At 40.9% G+C, this 19,081-nt stretch overlaps 1 protein-coding gene across 17 annotated transcripts in view; it reads left to right on the forward strand.

Annotated features, from left to right (window-relative positions):
• The window catches only part of LOC309637527 (uncharacterized protein), a 432,423-nt gene that overhangs the window by 102,675 nt on the left and 310,667 nt on the right, over positions 1-19,081 (forward strand). For 14 of the 17 annotated variants that reach the window (XR_014250580.1, XR_014250581.1, XR_014250582.1 and 11 more), the window contains exons 2-3: positions 6,325-6,642; positions 12,919-13,023. The gene's annotated coding sequence lies outside the window, so the exon portion shown is untranslated. Of the gene's footprint in view, positions 1-6,324; positions 6,643-12,918; positions 14,121-14,443; positions 14,877-14,999; positions 16,679-19,081 lie in introns of those variants that run through there. The other 3 variants (XR_014250594.1, XR_014250595.1, XR_014250588.1) reach the window with 3 other exon arrangements.

Consider the following 19,081-nt stretch of genomic DNA (forward strand, 5'->3'; position numbering starts at 1 on the left):
AATCAGTCCTGTTCTTTAGTTTCTTTTACAATTTTTCTTCTTTCAAAAACATGCCATCTGTTTAAACAACTTGGAGGGTAAATGTTCTTATCACTGTGCCTTTTCCCACAGGGTATTTTAGTTCATTCCAGTAAGTTCTGGCCGAGCGCCTGTGATGTGCCTAGCACCTTATGGATGTGTGGAAAGCAGTAGGTTCTAGTTCAAAAACAGCTCAAATACAGGGCAAAACTTATACTCCACCACAACCCACTTCATCAGTCAAGAAAACAGGTAATTTCACTCCTTGCCATGTTATCTAGAAATCTACTTCGGTATTATTGAATGTCATACATATGTTATCTTAAGAACTTTTTTTTTGTTAGGATACCTTAAAGATATTACAAAGATGAGTTATCAACTTCAATATGATGTTCTACAATAAGTACATGTAGTCTTTAAAGGCTTGCTATCAAAATATGTAAAAATGTCTACAAAGCAGTAAGAATAACATAAACAATCCAAGAGAAAAATGGGCAGAAAACAGGAGTAAACATTTCACAGGGGAGGAAACACATATGTACAATAGATGCATAAAGAAATGTTCAGTATTATTAGTGATCGGGAAAATACAAATCAAGATCACGTGAGATCCATTTTCCTGATAGCTGAGTGGCCAAGATGAAGAAGGCTGACAATACCAAGTAATGGAGAGGATGTGGATCCACAGGTTTTCATATACATTATGGGTAGGCGGGTAAGTTGGTGCCATCTCATTAAATCTAGTTTGGTATTAACTCTAAAAGATATGAATTCACCTTCTCTTTAATAGCAGTTCTACAGTGAAATGTTTACCCATGTGCAACAAGAGGCATGTACTCAAATGTTCAGAGCACCACTGTGCACAAGGGCAAAAACCTGGTGACAACCCAGGTGCCCACCAAGGGGTGAGTGGATGCTTAAACTGTGATATAGTCATCAATGGAATACAGCAGTCAAACCAAGTGAACTACAATAGCATAGAATAATACAGAGGACTCTCAGCAACATTATATTAAGTGGAGAAAGCCCCAAATATTGCTTAAGTGTGATATGCTTTTTATAAAGTTTAAAACAACCAACATAAGAAAATAAGGTTTGGAATGGAAAGTATGGTAGTTATAGTTAATAATGCTGCATTACAAATTTGAAAGTTGCTAGAGAGTAGATTTTAAAAATTCTTATCACAAGAAAAAAATTTGCAACTATGTATACTGATGGCTGTTAACTAAACTTATTGTAGTGATTATTTCACAATATATACAAGTATTAAATCATTATGTTGTACACCTGAAACTAATATAGTGTTATATGTCAATTATATCTCAATAAGAAAAGGAAATATACTCTTCTACTCTGTTTTGATATGCAATTACATGTACTTAATTAAAAAGGAAAGTAGAATATATTTAAAAATTGAATTATTAAATACCTTCCACAATATTAAAAAAAATAAAGTTTAGAAATATAAGAGGCAAGTGAACTATTTAAATAGGAAGTGAGAGAATGGTGACCACAGTATGTTGGGTCAGGTACAATGATGCGGAAGAACAGAACCCATGTACCATATGGCTAGATGTTGCCTATTATGACGATCTTAGCTTCTGTTTTGCACATTGAATTTAGGGATGCTTGTTGAGGTATAAAATAACTAGTAAAATAAATATAAATGGGTCATGAAAGGACCAATGATGACTGTGTCATAGAATAAAGATTATAGTTAATTTAATCCTGTGCATCTGAGGTTCATGGTAAAGAAAACAAGCTACTTGTTATAACGAGAATATAAACATAAAAAATGTAGGATCGTTTTTAAAAGTTTAAAAGAGAGCATCTGTGTACTGCTTCAAATCATCCTTTGTACCACAAGTGCTCCATACGGTATGACTTACAACAGTGAACAAGAGACAGTTTCTGCTGGCAAGGAATTCATGGTTGGTAGAGAAGGTAAACAAGTGGGTAGTTATAATAGAGTTAACTAAGTGATGGGATCATCATAAAGAAGTAAAAGGACACAGAGCAGGAGGTATGACACAAGCCTGGGCATGGAGCAGGTCATCTTAAGAAGGTATAAAATCTAACTGTGGACTTGAAAGGACAGGATATTTTAGGCCCTTTCAAGGCCCTCCGTAGGAAGGAGAGAGATGGGGCTTGGGAAGTCAACAGGGGCCTCATCATGAAGGGCCTTGTGAGCTAAACAGTGGACTTGGGGCCTGATCTCAAGAGCCACAGGAAGTCATCAAAGAGTTTGAGAAGTCACATGATGAGGTTTCTGGCTTCAGAAACAGCAGGATCAGAGGCAGAAAGCCTCAGTTAGATTACAAAGATTGATGCAGTTATCCAGGTGGGCCATGGTGGTAACTGGAAGTAATGGCAGGATAGAGAGAAGCAGGCAGATTAGGGAGTTACTGTGGAGGGAGAGAATAAGAGGACTCAGAAATTTATTGGATATAGGGACCAAATAAGAGAGGCAAGTCAATAATGATTCCAACTTTAGGTAGCTGGGAAGATGGTGGTGCCAGATGCCAAGACTTGAGAAAATGGGAGAAAGCACAGGTATCTTCTTTTACAGTGCATCTCATTTGGCTCAGCATTGGTTCACAGTGTCTCACAAGCCTTTTCACATAAAGCTGACATTTTCTCAAGAAGGCATGGCTCACAAACACGACAATCCTCTTCTTGTTTCCAAACACCTGGACAGAGTTGTTAAAGATGCAGTATCATGGGAAGAATGTTTAAATAAAATTTCCAAATCCATGACCTAACATTACAAAAGCTGCTTCACTTTATTTTCTAAGTCATTCCTGGGTTCATTACTTGTGTGGCTAACTATTGGTGTCACTGACCCCCAATTATAAAATGAGGTCAGAGTTCCTCTCTGATTATCTTCCTTCTTTTTAAAAGCAAGATAAAAACCTAAGCATGGCTCCACTGGGCAGTACCTAATAACAAAGTATTTTGCTTCAGGCACATCATAAAGCAACTGCACATATTCCTTCCTTTTCATATGGTGGGTCATAAACATGTGACGTAAGCAACATTAATTTCCTAGAGAATGATTGCCAAGATTAAATTTTCTGATCAGTGGCAAATAGGAATGCATGGACCTATATCTATGTAAAGAGTTCTGTGACATGGTCAGTGGTATGGTCATTTTATAGCTAATTCCTTCAGAAACGTTTAAAGCAAAATGGCCATGGAGTGATGCATTGCCAGGCTGTAAGAAATGTTGGCCCTTTACCACCAGATCAGTCCCTGAAGGGTTACTGTTAATATTTGGCCTCAGGGAGAGAGGAGTCAATAAAAATCCACATGTAGGGTACTTTATATACTCATGTGCAAGCAAAGGGAAGGCTAAGGGAAGTAGAAATCATTTACATAGCACATAAGAAGGATCATTAATATTAGTTACCAATTCTCATACTGCAACTGTGTGTGTTTATGTGAACGGTAATATTGCAAAGCAGTTAGCAGAATGCAATTTGGTGTCGCAGAGATTAAAGTCAAACTCTGGCTTTGTCATTTAAGAAGCAATGTGACTTTGAATAAATTATTTAAATTCTCTAAATCTTAGTTTCTTTATTGATACAATGGACAATATACCGCTTCCTGGGGTTTAATGAGTTAACATATGCAAAGAATTTAAACTGGTATCTGACGTATCTCTAAGCATTCAAAACAATGGACATAATGTAAGTAAAGCAACATAAATGTATAGTAATATACATCAGGCTAAAGTCTGATATTAAACCTAGATGCCTAGTATAACTAAAACACTAAAATACTAAATTTGTGGATAGTTGATTTTTTAACATGGTTTGCAGGAAACATAATAATATCATATTCCATTGACTCTATGATGTGCATTTTTAAATATTTAAATGAGAGGCATTAACTTTGCCTGCAAATATTTATCAAACTTCTGGAAAGGATGACAGCAGCTTGGAAGAAAATTCCAGACCCAATAATGGAACATTCTTTTCAGAAATGCTACATCATCAATGTTCTCCTTGACATGAAGGATGACACTGTAGAATGTCCCTAACGACCCTCATCTGCAAAATGATTCAGAAGAACCAGACTCTTAATGGGAAGTTCCAGAAAATACCTCCTCCCATTTGTTTTGTTTATGCTTTCCATGTTATACATGCACAACAGTAACGTTTGATAAAAACATATGTCTAGGGCTTCCCTGGTGGCCAATGCAGGGGACAAGGGTTTGAGCCCTGGTCTGGGAAGATCCCACATGCCGTGGAGCAACTAAGCCTGTGCGCCACAACTACTGAGCCTGTGCGCCACAACTACCGAAGCCCGTGCGCCTATAGCCCATGCTCCGCAACAAGAGAAGCCACCGCAAGGAGAAGCCCACGCACCACAATGAAGAGTAGCCCCCGTTCGCCACAACTAGAGAAAGCCCACGCGCAGCAACGGAGACCCAATGCAGCCAAAAATAATAAATAAATAAAAATAAATTAATTAAAAAAAACACATATGTCTAACTAGGTCTGTTTATTAAATAGAGCACTTTCAAATCATTATAAAATAAAAATTCTAGTGCTAAAGTGCTATGTCATAGTTTAAGTATCAGTCTTTGTCATATTGGCTCATAAATAATGGAACACCTCACAACTGATGACAACTTAGCTTTACTGAAATATGGTAAACAAAGTACAAACAGTCAAAAGAATTTAGAAAAGTTACAAAACTGAGTTGCTAAGGGAAAATTTATCTGGGTTAAAATCTTAGTTCCTCTATTTCCAGTTATGTTAACTTTGGACAAATGACCATCCCTCCAAGCCACTGTAACTGGCAATTTTACATAAGTCATTAGGTAAATTGTGTGGATTAAATGAAATAATACAGATAAAATGTTTAACATTGTACTGTGCAAATACTTCAAGACTGCAAGAGATGACTGATATTGTTATATAATAATGAATAATCTACTGCTTTAAAATATGAAAATACTTCAGATATGTGTCACAGCTTATAACAGAAAGCTATGTTATGTCTGTCAATCATCCCCGAAAGACAAAAATACCCATGTAAATATATTAACCTAAGTTATAAATTGTTTCTATATTTTAATTTAAGGATAATAGGAGAATGAATGAATGAATAGATTTGGAAGGTACATTAATAGTGGTCTGAATTAAAATGTCATTTAAGTTCCCTACTCAAAAATTTATGTTGGGGAAGTTGAGGGCACTACAAAGACAGGTGGCCACTTTCTAGCTGAAACTGATAAACAGGAAGAGAAAGTGATTGCTGATGAAAAAAGTCAGGCCATGTGTACTAGGAATACAAGGACTGAAGACATCATTGTCACTAACATGGGTTTCAAACATAAGACTTAAACTGGGAGACTTACAGACAGATACACTAACCTTACAATTGAACCATTATATGTATGGACAATTATGAAGATGTTCTAGGGTACATAGTGGGAGGTATTACTTCATTTGGCAACAGTGAATGAGATGATAGTATGTCATAGACACATATGCCTTCCTGATGATCCTGCTTCATTGATTCTCAAAGTTAAGATTCCTTTGAAAGAAAAATTATGGTTTGTTGGTGTTTCCAGTGATTTTATTATAATGCTACTTAAATGCACACATATAAACCTAGATATAAGCAGATGTATAGTTAAGTGGAATCAGAGGAAAAAATAAAAGCCAAGCCAAGCCAATACAATTAAAATTGATTGCATTTGTTAAATGGAACTGCTGATGTTTTGCTGGAGCCCTGTAACTGCTTGCAACACAAGTATGGAGTTGACTGAACAAAGATTCCTTTGAGTTCAGCCCTCCTCAAACATCAAGTTGGGGGTGATGAGCCATTTTCCTGTCACTTTCCTCTATTCGAACTACTTTACCCCTCACTTGACATGCACATATTAAGTCTGCCTCTCTTCTCTTCTCTTCTCTAATAAATACATGGTTCCAATGTATCGTAAACCCAACTGCAAAGAAGGACACTGTAGTAGTTATCTTTTGCTTTTTAACAAACACCACAAAACTCAGTGGCTCAGAACAGCATCATCACTTCTCTCTCATGGTTTCTTTGGGTCAGGAACCCATCAGGGTAGTTCTGGCTTGGGGGGTGGGGGTGGTCTTTCATGAGGTTGTAGTCAGATGGTGGCTGAGGCTGGAAGTCTTTATCACTCGCATGCCCAGCAGCTGGGCTGGGAAGACTTGAACAGCTGGGGCTCCTCTACCAGCATCTATGAAATCTCTTCATTGGGTCTGTGGCGTGACAGCTTTAGGAAAGCCACATTTCTTAAATGGTGTCTCGCTTTCTTCCCAGGTACATGCCCCAAGACAGAGAGCCAGGTGGAAGCCATATTGCCTTTTCCAGCCTAGCCTTGGGAGTCATGCAAGATCACCTTACCTCATTCTGCTCATTAGAAGCAAGTCACTAAGTCTTGTCTGCATCCACGGGAAGGAAAACTAGAATCCTCTTTTGGAAGGGAGAAGTATGAGAGAACTTGCAATATATTTGAAAACCTTCAGATATTGACATCATGTGGCCATATTTCATTTAAAAATGTTCATCTGCATGATTCAGTGTATGCTTTCATCCCTTTACACATCTCATAGGGAATTCACAGAACCCCAAGAAAAGGTAAGCCATCCCCCACTGGTCTGTGGACGCCCCAGTTTGAGGAAAATTCACTTATGCTCCAATTACAATACATGAAATGGAGGTTTCCTTAAATTATGGGGTAGGAGAGAATGGACTTCAAAAAATAGAGAGAAGAAAAGAATAGTCTTGGGAGAATTTTTTACTAGATTACATGTTAAGTCAAGAGATGTATAATTTACCTGAGGTAATGAAATCAATTTTATTTTAAAGTTCGTTTTGGATTTGATATGAGATGCCCAAAACAGACCTATCCAGGATTAAGTAATCTTTAAAAATGGCTCACAAAAAACCAATGCTCCTTATGCTATACTAATGCAAGCACTCTGTTAAGGACTTCAATCATTAACCAAACATATCATAATAGTAACAAGACAGATTTATGAATCATTTGAGACCCCATCAAATATCCTTTATAAGGTTCAAGCTGTTCTTTTTTGATAGTTTTGGTTCACTCGCTTATTTTGGTTTTATTATCCCAAAGATTAATGAATAATAATGAATACTTCTAAAATACTATATTAATTATATGCATCTGCATTTACAAGCTCTCCTCTTAAAAATTTTCTTTAAAATAGAACATGGTTTATTAAAACAATAAAATAATTTACCCCCTCCCCCCAAAAAGAAACAGGAAGAGAAGACAAACTGGAAAATGTTTTGCGAATTGGTGAAGCTGAAGAACTTGATGTATGCAAGGATGATTTTATTTATTTTTAACTTCCTTTCCCACATATTCTAATGGTGGTTAAGACGCCCCATCCAAAAAGGGAACCCTCCTACACTGTTGGTGGGAATCTAAGTTGGTACAGCCATTATGGAAAACAGTATGGAGGTTGCTTAGAAAACTAAAAACAGAGTTACCATATGATCCAGCAATCCCACTCCTGGGCATATGTCCAGACAGACCTCTAATCCAAAAAGATACATGCACCCCTATGTTCATAGCAGCACTCACTATTTATAATAGCCAAGACATAGAAACAACCTAAATATCCATCAGCAGATGAATGGATAAAGAAGATGTGGTACATATATACAATGGAATATTACTCAGGCACAAAAAAGAACAAAATAATGCCATTTGCAGCAACATGGATGCAACTGAGATTATCATACTAAGTGAAGCAAGTCAAAAAGAGAAAGACAAATACCATATGATATCACTTATATGTGGCATCTAAAATATGACACAAACGAACCTTTTTATGAAATAGAAATATACTCATGGACATAGAGAACAGACTTGTAGTTGCCAAGTGGGAGGGGGTTGGGGGAGGGATGGAGTGGGAGGCTGGGGTCAGCAGATGTAAGCATTATGTATGGAATGGATAAACATCAAGGTCCTATTGTATAGCACAGAGAACTATATTCAGTATCCTATGAAAAACCATAATGGACAAGAATATTAAAAAAGAATGTATATATATATATATATATATATATATAACTGAACCACTTTGCTGTACAGCACAAATTAACACAACATTGTAAATCAACTATACTTCAGTAAAAAAAGGCACCCTCCATAAGTAGCTAGGACTTGGTGTCAAGATCCTGCAGTGTTCATTCATTATTCAGTAAATATTCACTATTACACATAACATCCTTCTAGGTCCTGGGGATCTGGAAGAGTAATAATGCAATCTCAGTCCCCATGGGTTTTATGGGTCTAATGGGGAAGACAGGCATTAAGCAAATAATTTTAAATGGAATAAATGCTACAACAAGGAAATCATAAGGTGCGAGGGGAATGCTAACTTAGTCCTGGGGGAGAGGCTGGAATGCGGAATGACATGTAAGCAAACATCCAGAGAATGAGAAGGAGATCACCAGATGTAAAGGAAAGAGATGGGGAGCTTTCTGGTTTTTTCTATATTTGCTGTCAGCCACTGTAATATCTCTTGCTTCAAACATTATACAAAGAAGTTGTGGCTACCACGGAAACAGATTTCTGGGAAGGCGTAACAGGGGCATGGATATTGCAATGGCCCGAGTGAGTCCTCTGCAAACCACCATCTCATGGGCGCAGGCCGCTGGGACCTAGATGGTTTTCAGGCTGGCTAGCAGCGCACCATCAGTTGACTCTAGCTGGGCATTCTGTGCCTCAGAGCCTCCCTTCCACTAACAATTCCTTTCTCCATCTCTGTTGCTGCTGAGAAGAGTGAGAAAGAACAGTTTACCTCCCACTGACTTCAAAAGGAACCTGGGCCTGCCGTCTGAGTCTGCGCAGCTGGCAAAAGCTGCTTTCCTGGTATTTCCCATTTGTTGTCAGTGGGGCTGCTGTGGCTTGAGGAATGCCTCTGCCATTCCCAAAAGAAACAAGGAAAGTGAGAGAGGGGGCAAGACTCCTCTTGCCTCTGACAGTTCAGGTACCCTGAACTCCTCACCTCTATGGGCAAGATCTGTCTTAGCAAACACCTGAAAGGGCATGAAAAGACCTCTACAGAGTCCCCAAATGCTGGGGCTGAGCTTTCTCCTTTCTGGACCCCTCATGCTGTCTTGGGCACGCTTGGCACGATTAGCTGTCATCTATCTCATATTTGAGATAGCAGTGTTACCCCAAATGACTGAGATGTGGCCTGCAACTCACCCAAGAAGTTCCCATTATCTGGAGGGGTAACAGTCTGTGTGCTGGCTTCTGTGTTCACGAAGGGCTCGTGTTAAAGCTACTTAACGGAGGGAGGGAACTGACTAATGAGAATGAAGCCGGCCACAGAGACAGACATTAGTCCTTTAATTTCTGAATTGTGGGGAGGTCCAGGAATCCTGAGGGGAGAGAGGAAATAGCCTCAGGACAGTACAACTTGCTAACTGGTCCGGACATATTTTAGAATTTTAACAATAGGTGCCTGGTGAGTCACTGGATATTTGGTGCAGCGTGTATACGTCCTCAAAGGACAGGTGTGCACTGCAACAGAACTGGGGCATCAGGGCTAGATTTCAGTGCCCGGTTCTTTAACCTGTTATGTGACTTTGGGGAACTGGCTTATCTCCTTCAATCTCAGTTTTTCTATCGGGCTACATGATAGCTTCCTTCCGATCCTAACATTGGCTTTCACAATGTCTAAAGCCATGATCCAGGCACTGTTTTTATTCTTTATCACAAAATATGGTGTTGTAATTGAAAGCCTGGGTCCTGCTACTTGGGTCTGAATCTTGCTCAGTGATCCTGGGCAGGTTCTGTAAGTTTTCTCGGTCCCATTTCTTCAAATGTAAAAAGGGGAGTATGATCAATCACATGGGGTTGTAGTAGGTGAGGGTTACAAGGGATAATGCAAGGAGAGAATTTACAACTATGCTTGGTACAGAAGCACGCAAGAGATGTTACTTTTTATTATATTAACGGCCAGAGTTGGGTGAAGGGCTACAGAGCATTTCTCTTCATCCTTCAAACCCATCCATGAATTGCAAGGTTATTTTTCAAGTACAAGCTACCTTCCTCTTGAGCTGTACTCCTAGTGTTAATGGCACATTGAGTGTGAGGGGAGAGGGGACATGGGCCATGTCTTCAGAACGTGTTGCAGGCACGGCCAAGGGCCTAGTCTCTGATGTCTCAATCTGTTCAGGAGGACTCTGCCACGTGCCAACTTTTGCTAAGCCATGAAAAGATTTAGAGTTTATGTGAAACGAGATGTTCAACAAAGGAGGATTCTTCCTTTTGTTGAGATGTGGAAGAGGTATTTCAAGGACCCTTCATTTCGGATGGTATCTTTTTCCATCTGGAGGTGTGATTAGGTGGAGGGAAGTGGTGGAGGCTCTGGACGGTACATCTCCCAGTTAGGATTTTCCTACTAAATCCTAATCTGAAGGACACGGACATATGAAAGTGCACTAAAGACTCAGAATTTCAGTATAAGAGTACTGATAATAAAGTTCCCATCTCCCAAATGGATACAGTCGTAAATTATAATTCGTTATAAGATGGTTGAAATCTGGGGAATTTAGAGCCCATTTCATTGAAGGGTCCAGGAAATGTGTTGACTTCAAGCTTGGCTGGTTCAAGTTGCTCAAATATTTTCACTGAGACTTGTTCTCTCTCCATCTTTCAGCTCAGTTTTCCTCTATTCTGGCTTTATTTTCAATGAGATTTTTCCCAAGTGGTGGCAACTAAGTCCACTAGTACCTCTAGGCTTGCATTTTACCAATTTCGAACGCCAGCAGATAAACAACACTTCTTTTCCAATCATGCCAGCAAAATCCCAGGTGGGATGTTCAGGGGTCCAGCTTGACTCTCAATTCACTGAGGCCAAGGGAAACAGCTCTCTGACTGACTGGGCCCAGGCCACAGACCATTTCCTCAAGCCAAGAGGAAATACTCAACTCAAACTTCACACACTAAGAATAAGTGGAAGGCTGGTTGCCCCAAAGAAGAATGGAGTGTTGTTCCCAAAAGAAGGCAGTCAAAAACCCCAACAGATCCCATTCCAAACAAGGATTTAGAATGCAGAAAGCCATCCGCACATACGTGCCTATAGACGTTTATCTGGAAACTGTAGTGAAATAGCTGGAAAACATCAGGTGTTCATTTTGATGAATCATTTTGCTGTTTCCCTTTCTTCAGCGAAGTCCTGGAGGTTCACTCATCCAGCAAAGTCTCACCTCTGCAGAGCCTTCACCCTGTGCTTGGTGCTGAGTAGGAAGCTGAGGACCAGGAAAGAGCAGGCCGTTCTGGCTAGGAGTGAGAACATGCCACACACGTGTATTGCTCTCCAACATGGATTTCTATACTCTGTCGTTCTTCTCAAGTAACCATGGATCTGCTTCTCTCCCTTTGAATGCTGAGGGCTCCGTCTCCAAGCTCCTTTGCTGGAAGGCATATTATGAAATGGGACGTCCTGCCAGAGACACACATAAGAAATCTGAACTGCATGGCCTCCCATAAACCCCATTAGGTCTCAGTCAAGGGCTCCGTTCCCCTGCAACAGGTGTAAGGACAAAAGGCCTATTGTCCTTAGGAGACTATAGGATAAATAGAAAGAATATGTCCTTGCTAGTTAATCTGCTGGTGATAAAGAGTATTGTTTTATCTCCTGCCATCTCCGCAGTTCCACGGGACGAGAACTATTGTGACACAAAGTCCCCTTTGTCTTTCCAACCCAATGAGATGTTTAAACTGACCTTTCATATATCCCTCCGTTGTCACAATCTGAGCACTGAGTTGGTATTATGCACTGAGGGGAGTATTTTTATTCTCCAAAAGGCACTATCATCTACAGAGACGCTATGGTGCTGAAAAACAGTGCGATTCTCTTCTGCTTAAAAAAATAGGCTTTTTTTTTTTTTTAAAGCGGTTTTAGGTTTATAGAAAAAAATGAATCCAAAGTAGAATTCCCATCTACTCCCTCACCCTGCCCCCTCCAATCCAGTTTCCCCTATTATTCACACCTTGCATTAGTGTGTTAGTGTAGTATATTGGCTATAATTGATGAGCCAATATTACAACATTATCATTAACGAAAATCCATAGTTTACATTAGGGTTTACTCTTTACAATGTATATTCTATGGGTTTTGACACGCATAATGACTTGTATCTGCCATTACAGTATCAGAGAATCATTTCATTGCCCTAAAAATGCTCTGTGCTCTGACTATTCAACCCTCTCTCCTCCCCAATCCCTGGCAACCACGGATCTTTTTACCGTCTCCATAGATTCTTCTTTTCCAGAATGTCATATAGTGGGAATCATTCAGTAGGTGGCCTTTTCATATTGGTCTGTTTCACTTAGCAATATGCATTGAAGTTTCCTCCATGTCTTTTTGTGGCTTGAGAGCTCATTTCTTTTTGTTGCTAAATAGTTTCTGCTTAATATTTAAAGCTTTCAGCCTACGAGAAGAATAAAGTTGTCCCCACCTCTCACTTCTTCCTTCCCTGGCATTTTTGTAAACCTAAGAGATTACTAGTGCTCACCAAAGTTTTTAAAAGTGGGCTGACTCTATGTGTTATCTGAAAGAATTAAATATTACAGAACAATTTCAAGTACCTTTTTTAAGACTGGAGGAATGAAGAGCAAATTCTAATATTTCAATCCCAGCCAAACTAGAGAAGGTCTATTTAGGCTGCAGACAACACTGGCGTTCTTGGCATCTTTACCCAGAACAATTTATATCTCTGTAATTAGTGTTTTTCTGAAAATATATGATTTCCTGACTTTTTTTTTTCCTAGCAGCATCGGAGGTCCCGCTCACCTGATTACTGATAACATTCGTTTTTAATACATGAACCAAGCATTTCTCTTCTTTATTTCCTCAACAGAAACCACTTTGTTCATGAGAAGAACGGTAGTGGAGGAGTTCCCATTCACTAATCTGCTGTTTGACAGTCATAAAATGCACAGGCTTTAGAATTCGAGGAAGTGAGGTGAGCATCCCCGCTCTGCCCCTTGACTAGCTGTGTGTCTTTTAACAAGTCATTTCTCCTCTCTCCGCCCCAGTTTTTTCTTTCATAAACTGCAGCTAATAATAGGCTCTTTCTTGTAAGACTGTCCTGGATATGGAAGGAGATAATCCACGGAGAACGTTAAGCACAGTTTCAACAACAAAAAACTTCCTCAAACGTCAGCCAAGCCACATCAGGCAACTGGCCTGTGTACAAAGGAAATGCTGAGTACAGAGTAGATGCTCATGAAATCATTTCTGATTGATCAAGGGGGCAAAGGGAGGGTAACCCTATCTCATGTGGACTCTCAGAGAACACAGTGGAGGAAGCCAACTTAATTGGGATTGAGCGTGATGGAGCAGATTAGGTACCCTGTGCAATCTTATGGAACCAAGAACATCACTCCTACTACCTTTTGGCTCTACCCCTGCTGAGAGATAGGACCACTGCTAATAGCTCACATCCTTCTCTTCTCTCTGAAAGCCCATTTCCTGAGCAAGTGCCATGCTTTGGAAAGCTGATTAGCAAACAAACCCAGTTCCCATGTTTAATGGACAATTTCTTCAGGGTGAAACTGAAGGGCATAGCATCATTCTCTGTCTCTCCTTCTCCTCACCTCTCCCCGACCCCTCAAGTAACTTATCTCCTAGTTATTAAGATCCCAATAGTGCAAGAAATCTCAACCCCACACAACACAAGAGCTAACTACATATATACTGTGGGTATCCTTTTTTAATCCTACTTTTGCTTTTTAACTACTTTCATTTTGCAGACAAAGACTGCCTTGCCAAAGGCAGGATAAATAAACTCAGACACATCCTGTCTCTTTTCCATCTTTGTTTATCCATAAACTGTCAAAGATACAGATGAAAATCCACTAGAGCATGCATGAAGCAGTCAGACAAAGGCCAAATGAGACCGGAGCATAAAAGCTTGATGTTAGAGAAGATATTATCTAAAATGATACCAAGTGGCTCTGTGTGATGACATGAAAAAAAATTAAAGATACCCACAAAAGATGACCAACTTATACAGTTAAGAATGGACTCAATTGTGCAAGAAAGTAATAATGAAAAAAGGCAATGTGAGGGCTTCCCTGGTGGCGCAGTGGTTGGGAGTTTGCCTGCTAGTGCGGGGGACACGGGTTTGAGCCCTGGTCTGGGAGGATCCCACATGCCGTGGAGCGACTGGGCCCGTGAGCCACACCTACTGAGCCTGTGCGTCTGGAGCCTGTGCTCCGCAGCAAGAGAGGCCGCGATAGTGGGGCCCACGTGCCGCGATGGGGAGTGGCCCCCGCTTGCCGCAGCTGGAGAGGGCCTGCGCACAGAAACGAGGACCCAACACAGCCAAAAATAAATAAATAAATAAACAAATGTGGGGTTAAAAAAAAAAAAAAAAAAAGGCAATGTGAGAAAGTATCTATATCGTTAGTGGGAAAGTGATAAAGCTTAGGGGTTAAGAGCCTAAACTTGGGAATGAGAGTAGATTTGAAACCTGGCTCCTTATTTACATTTTACCTTTAACTGCGTGACATTTAACTACTCCAAACCTCACTTTCCTCATGTGTAGGTGGGATAAATTAGTATCTACCTCAGAGGATTATTTTTTGAAGACTTGCTGAGATAAAATATAAAAGTGCTTGATAATGCTTGGTTCAGATAGACCTCCAATAAGAGTTAGCTGTTATTTTTAATATGTTAATAAGGAGTATGAATCAAAGGGCGCATAGCATGCAGAGTGGTCCCATTTTGCTGCCATAAAACCTTTTATTCCAGGGCATCCTGTGAAGTTTATGTTCTGCATAAAACAATTTGGGAAATGCTGCCTTAAATAAGTAAAACCTAAGACTTGGGTTGGGTGGGTGGGGAGATGGGATGTATGTCTTAAATACCCTCATTAGAAACTGAAGAGTTTCAAAGTAGTGCTTATAGTTATTTCTGTAACATCTTGTGCATCAGGTTAGGGGTCAGGAAAGTCTCCTCTGTGCTGTCCTCGCTTCTGCAAAAAATCAGATTTCATTTCCATCATGCCTACTAACAGCAGCTTTCCTGGGACCCAATGAAAAACAAGGACTGCCTGCTCAAACTGGTTGCAAGCTTTGCAAAGCAAAGTTTTCTCTTTTGACCTCTACCTGGGCAGCAGGCCTGTGTCTACCCTATCCTGCTCCTGGGTTAGCATTTTCCCTTGTGTCCTATGAACACAGAAGCCATCACCTCCTTAGGGAGCCTGGAAGAAGCATCTGGAGCCTCTCTGGAGAAGAATAAACTGTGTGCAAGGTTATGGATGTTTTATGATCTGTAACAGACGGACAATCCAAGGTGCAGGCTTGCAGCTTGATTTTTTTTTTCCTTTTTTAACGCAAGGAAGCGCAGCAGTGAAATTCATTTTCCACAACTCCCCAAGCGGTTTTGCAATGTATCTGTGAATTTAATCAGCCTCCTCTGTTGAGGCAATCTTTCCTAATTGGGCACTTGTGGGGGACAATAGACATGATGACAAAAAGACTTCATCTCCGGAAAAGAGGCCAGAGTCTCATCAATGACACCGATAATAAACTTCCCATCCCCCCAAGAAATGGAGCACAGGCCTCCAGTGCCACCCCTGATACCAGGCTCACCTGGTCTCAGGTCATATTTGTCTTTTAGACCAACATCTCTTTCCCCTCCTTCCTGGCGCCAACAACAAGAAAATGAAAATTCCGAAACGAAAAGTGAGCCTCTCCAGCACCACATCGGCCAGTAACTAAGTGGACTACTAAGTCGATTTCTAGAAGTTTCCCAGAAGACTGCAATAGAGTAATGGGGAATTGCATGAGAACTGAAAACAAAGCTAAGACATAGAATCTGAACAACATGATCTTGTTTCCTTTCTCTATCTCTGACTGGGGATTCCGACTCCTCTCTGCCAATCCTGGCAGTAACGGTGGGGTTTGGAAGGGCCCCGGGTAGGACTGTCATACACAAAGCTGTTGGTTTTCCACTGGCAAAGCAACCTAGTGTAAAAAAAAAAAAAAAAAAGAAAAAAAAGAAAAAGCAGGGGTGTGGCGCTAGATGTCTCATGTTCCCTAATTACTGGACAAATGTGACCTCCAGATTTAGCTGGTACCTGTCCTGGAAGGTCAGGAGCTGAGAGGGAGCAATCCCAGCCATGGAGGCAGGACTTTCAGAGCTGTTCCCCCCATTTGAAGGGACTGGAGAGGAACGGCAGATGCAACCTACGTTCTTCCATGCTGGAAAATAAGACAAGCAAAGCATGGTAATGAATTAGAAGTGGAGGAGAGGGAAGAATTTCACAAGGACGTCATCTGTCCCAGTCCATCCAGCTGAGCCTGCCATTCCGGCACCCTTTTCATCCTCTGCATCTGAGAGCGTCTCGACATGTCCCTCCCTCACCCCACTCCTCAGGGCCATTGGCGGTCAACAGAGCATGTTGGAGATAAACACAGGAACTCACCTCTGGTCAGCAGCCACAGGACCAAAACGGGAGGATGAGCTCTGAAAAACGCCATCTTCCCAGTGAATTGGTCACAAACTCAAAAGAGCCAGTGTGTTTCAGCTCCTGTAGCCGCAGGCCCTCACTGGCTAGTGAATAGGGGCACTGATGGGGCAGAAACGCAATAAAATCCCAGGTGCCTTCATTTCAGTCCTGAGTTGTGGTTTCTCTTTTTCCTCCCACTGGCCAGCTTCAGCATGAATTGCTCCCAAAACCAACAGTAAAATTTAATCACCACTCCTTGCAGGAAAAGAAGAAATCCTCATCCCTTCCGGGAATTTTCTTTTGGTGTGAGTCTTGCAGGCTTTGGCACGCCTCTCATATACACACACGCTGTAGGGGTTTCCAGATGACTCTTCTCTGTAGAACAGGGCTCTTGACAAAGTGTGGTCCTCGGACAAGAAGGATCACCATCACCTGAGAACTCAGTAGAAATGCAAACTCTTGGTCTCACCCAGGCCTACTGACTCTGAAGCTCTGGGAATTGGGCCCAGCAATCTGTGGTTTAACAAGCCTCCAGATGATTCCAATGCACACTTAATTTTGAGAACCACCAATACAGGCTGATCATTTCTTCAGAATTCCTCATGTTTTTATACCTGCGTCTTTGGTCTTCCTGTTCCCTCCATCTGGCATGCTTCTTCCCTTCCAGCTTGGGAGGCTCCTAGTCACTCCTTAAAGCGCTCCGAAACATACCCTCTCCTGTTTGTAAGCCTCCCCTGACACCATCTTCTCCACCCAAGCAGAATCCACTGCCTTATTAGTGTTCTGACAACACTTCAGGCAACCACTAATATATTATATTACAATCATCCTATATGTGTTTTCCATAGCAGGCTGAGAGGTCAGAAAAATGTCTAATTCAGCAAATATTTTATACAAAGTATCACAGCGTTATCACTGTGTTAGCTCTGGTGACGCCAACATAAAATAATGAAAATCTTCATTAAAAGTGGGACACTGCCTCATTTACACAACTCATTGTTGCATGCCAAATGAGACCTCAAATCCCAGGCTTAAAGTCTCACCTCTGAAACGTGCTAACTGTGTAACCATGGGCAAATTATTTAACATCTTTAAATCTCATTCACTGTAAGGAAACGCTGGTAGTCTTTATGGGATGAATAAACCCACACGCTTTAGTGGATTAAACCCAAATAACCCAATCTAGGGGTTAAGTCTATAGATTCAGCAGCTACTTTATTTCTCGAGGCACAGAAATAAAGTATATGTGTATCTTACATCTGTAGGAGACAGAAGGGAGAGAGACAGAAGAAAGTCCTGGGCAGGTAAGAAGCTACAGGAGAGCATGCAGCAGCAAATTCAGATGCCATTTGATAACCAACAGCTCTCAGACTTAGGTCCTGCCAAGGTCACTGCACCAACGGGATGGGGGACCCAACTGAGTGAAATGTGTTTTGCTTCTGGCCAGGCCCATTTCTTCCTTTGGGAGCAGAGGACACCATAGCAAAGGGAATTTTTGAAATTGGGTCCCACAAAATGTAAAGTCACGAACACAGGTAAATGAACCATTCGCTGAATCTCTTTGAGTTCTTGCACATTATTATCCAACGATGGACAGGCTTGACCATTCAAAAATGGGAATACATTCTAAAAATAATACCCTTTTCATGAAAAAGCGAGGCTGTAATTTTTCCAGGGGTCAGCTGGGTACCATGCATATTTTTATAATCTCTTTGGGTTGCTGGAGTGGGACTGGTTTGGTGCTATTATAGGAGAAGGGATTTTGATGTGTGGTTTTCTCTCCTCTTTTCTGAGGTTGTGGTGGACACGCAGGCATCCAAATTTTGCAACTCTGTAACTAAAATGACACCCCTACTTCATGGTTTGGGGCTGTTTTTCCAAAAGTGGGCACAGATGGTGTTTCTGTCTCCTCTAGAGAATATTGTAGGACATAAAGTCTCTGAAATAAATTATTCAACTGAGGCCAAGATAGCCTTCTGGAAAAAATCATATATGAATAGGAAATAAGAGCAGCCTGGCTGGGGCTGAAAAAAATGAAAATGCAGCTGTTTTTTAGAAATGGTAATATTTGTAATAATGCTTGTAGTGGGAATGTAATGAGACCTGGAATTGTGGAAGCGAGCACAGCTTTACCGAGGAAATTTAGTGACAGTCTGTTCTTTCATCCCCTCCCCTCCCCTTTTTCTTCTCTTTCCTCCTCTCCTCTTCCCTCTCGTCCTCCCCCACTTCTTCTCCTCTCCCCCCCCCCTCTCTCTCTCTCCCTCTCTCTCTCTCTCTCTCTCTCACACACACACACACACACACAGAGGGATTGATGAAGAGTAGACAGAGGTCTTTACTTCTAAAGCTTTGATGAGCATATGAATTGCCTGGGGATTCTGTTCAAGTGCATCTTTAGATTCTGTAGCTCTGGGGTGAGGCCTGAGAGTCTGCATTTCCAACAAGCTTCCAGATTAGGCTTCTTTCCTGGCCCGCAGATCATACTTAGAATAACACGTGCTACAGGAAGTTTTATCATTACATATACATGATTATATGCGTGATTTGCCAGGCTAGTAAATGA

This window comes from Balaenoptera physalus (genome assembly GCF_965194825.1).
Source record: "Balaenoptera physalus genome assembly, chromosome: 11".
NCBI lineage: Eukaryota > Metazoa > Chordata > Mammalia > Artiodactyla > Balaenopteridae > Balaenoptera > Balaenoptera physalus.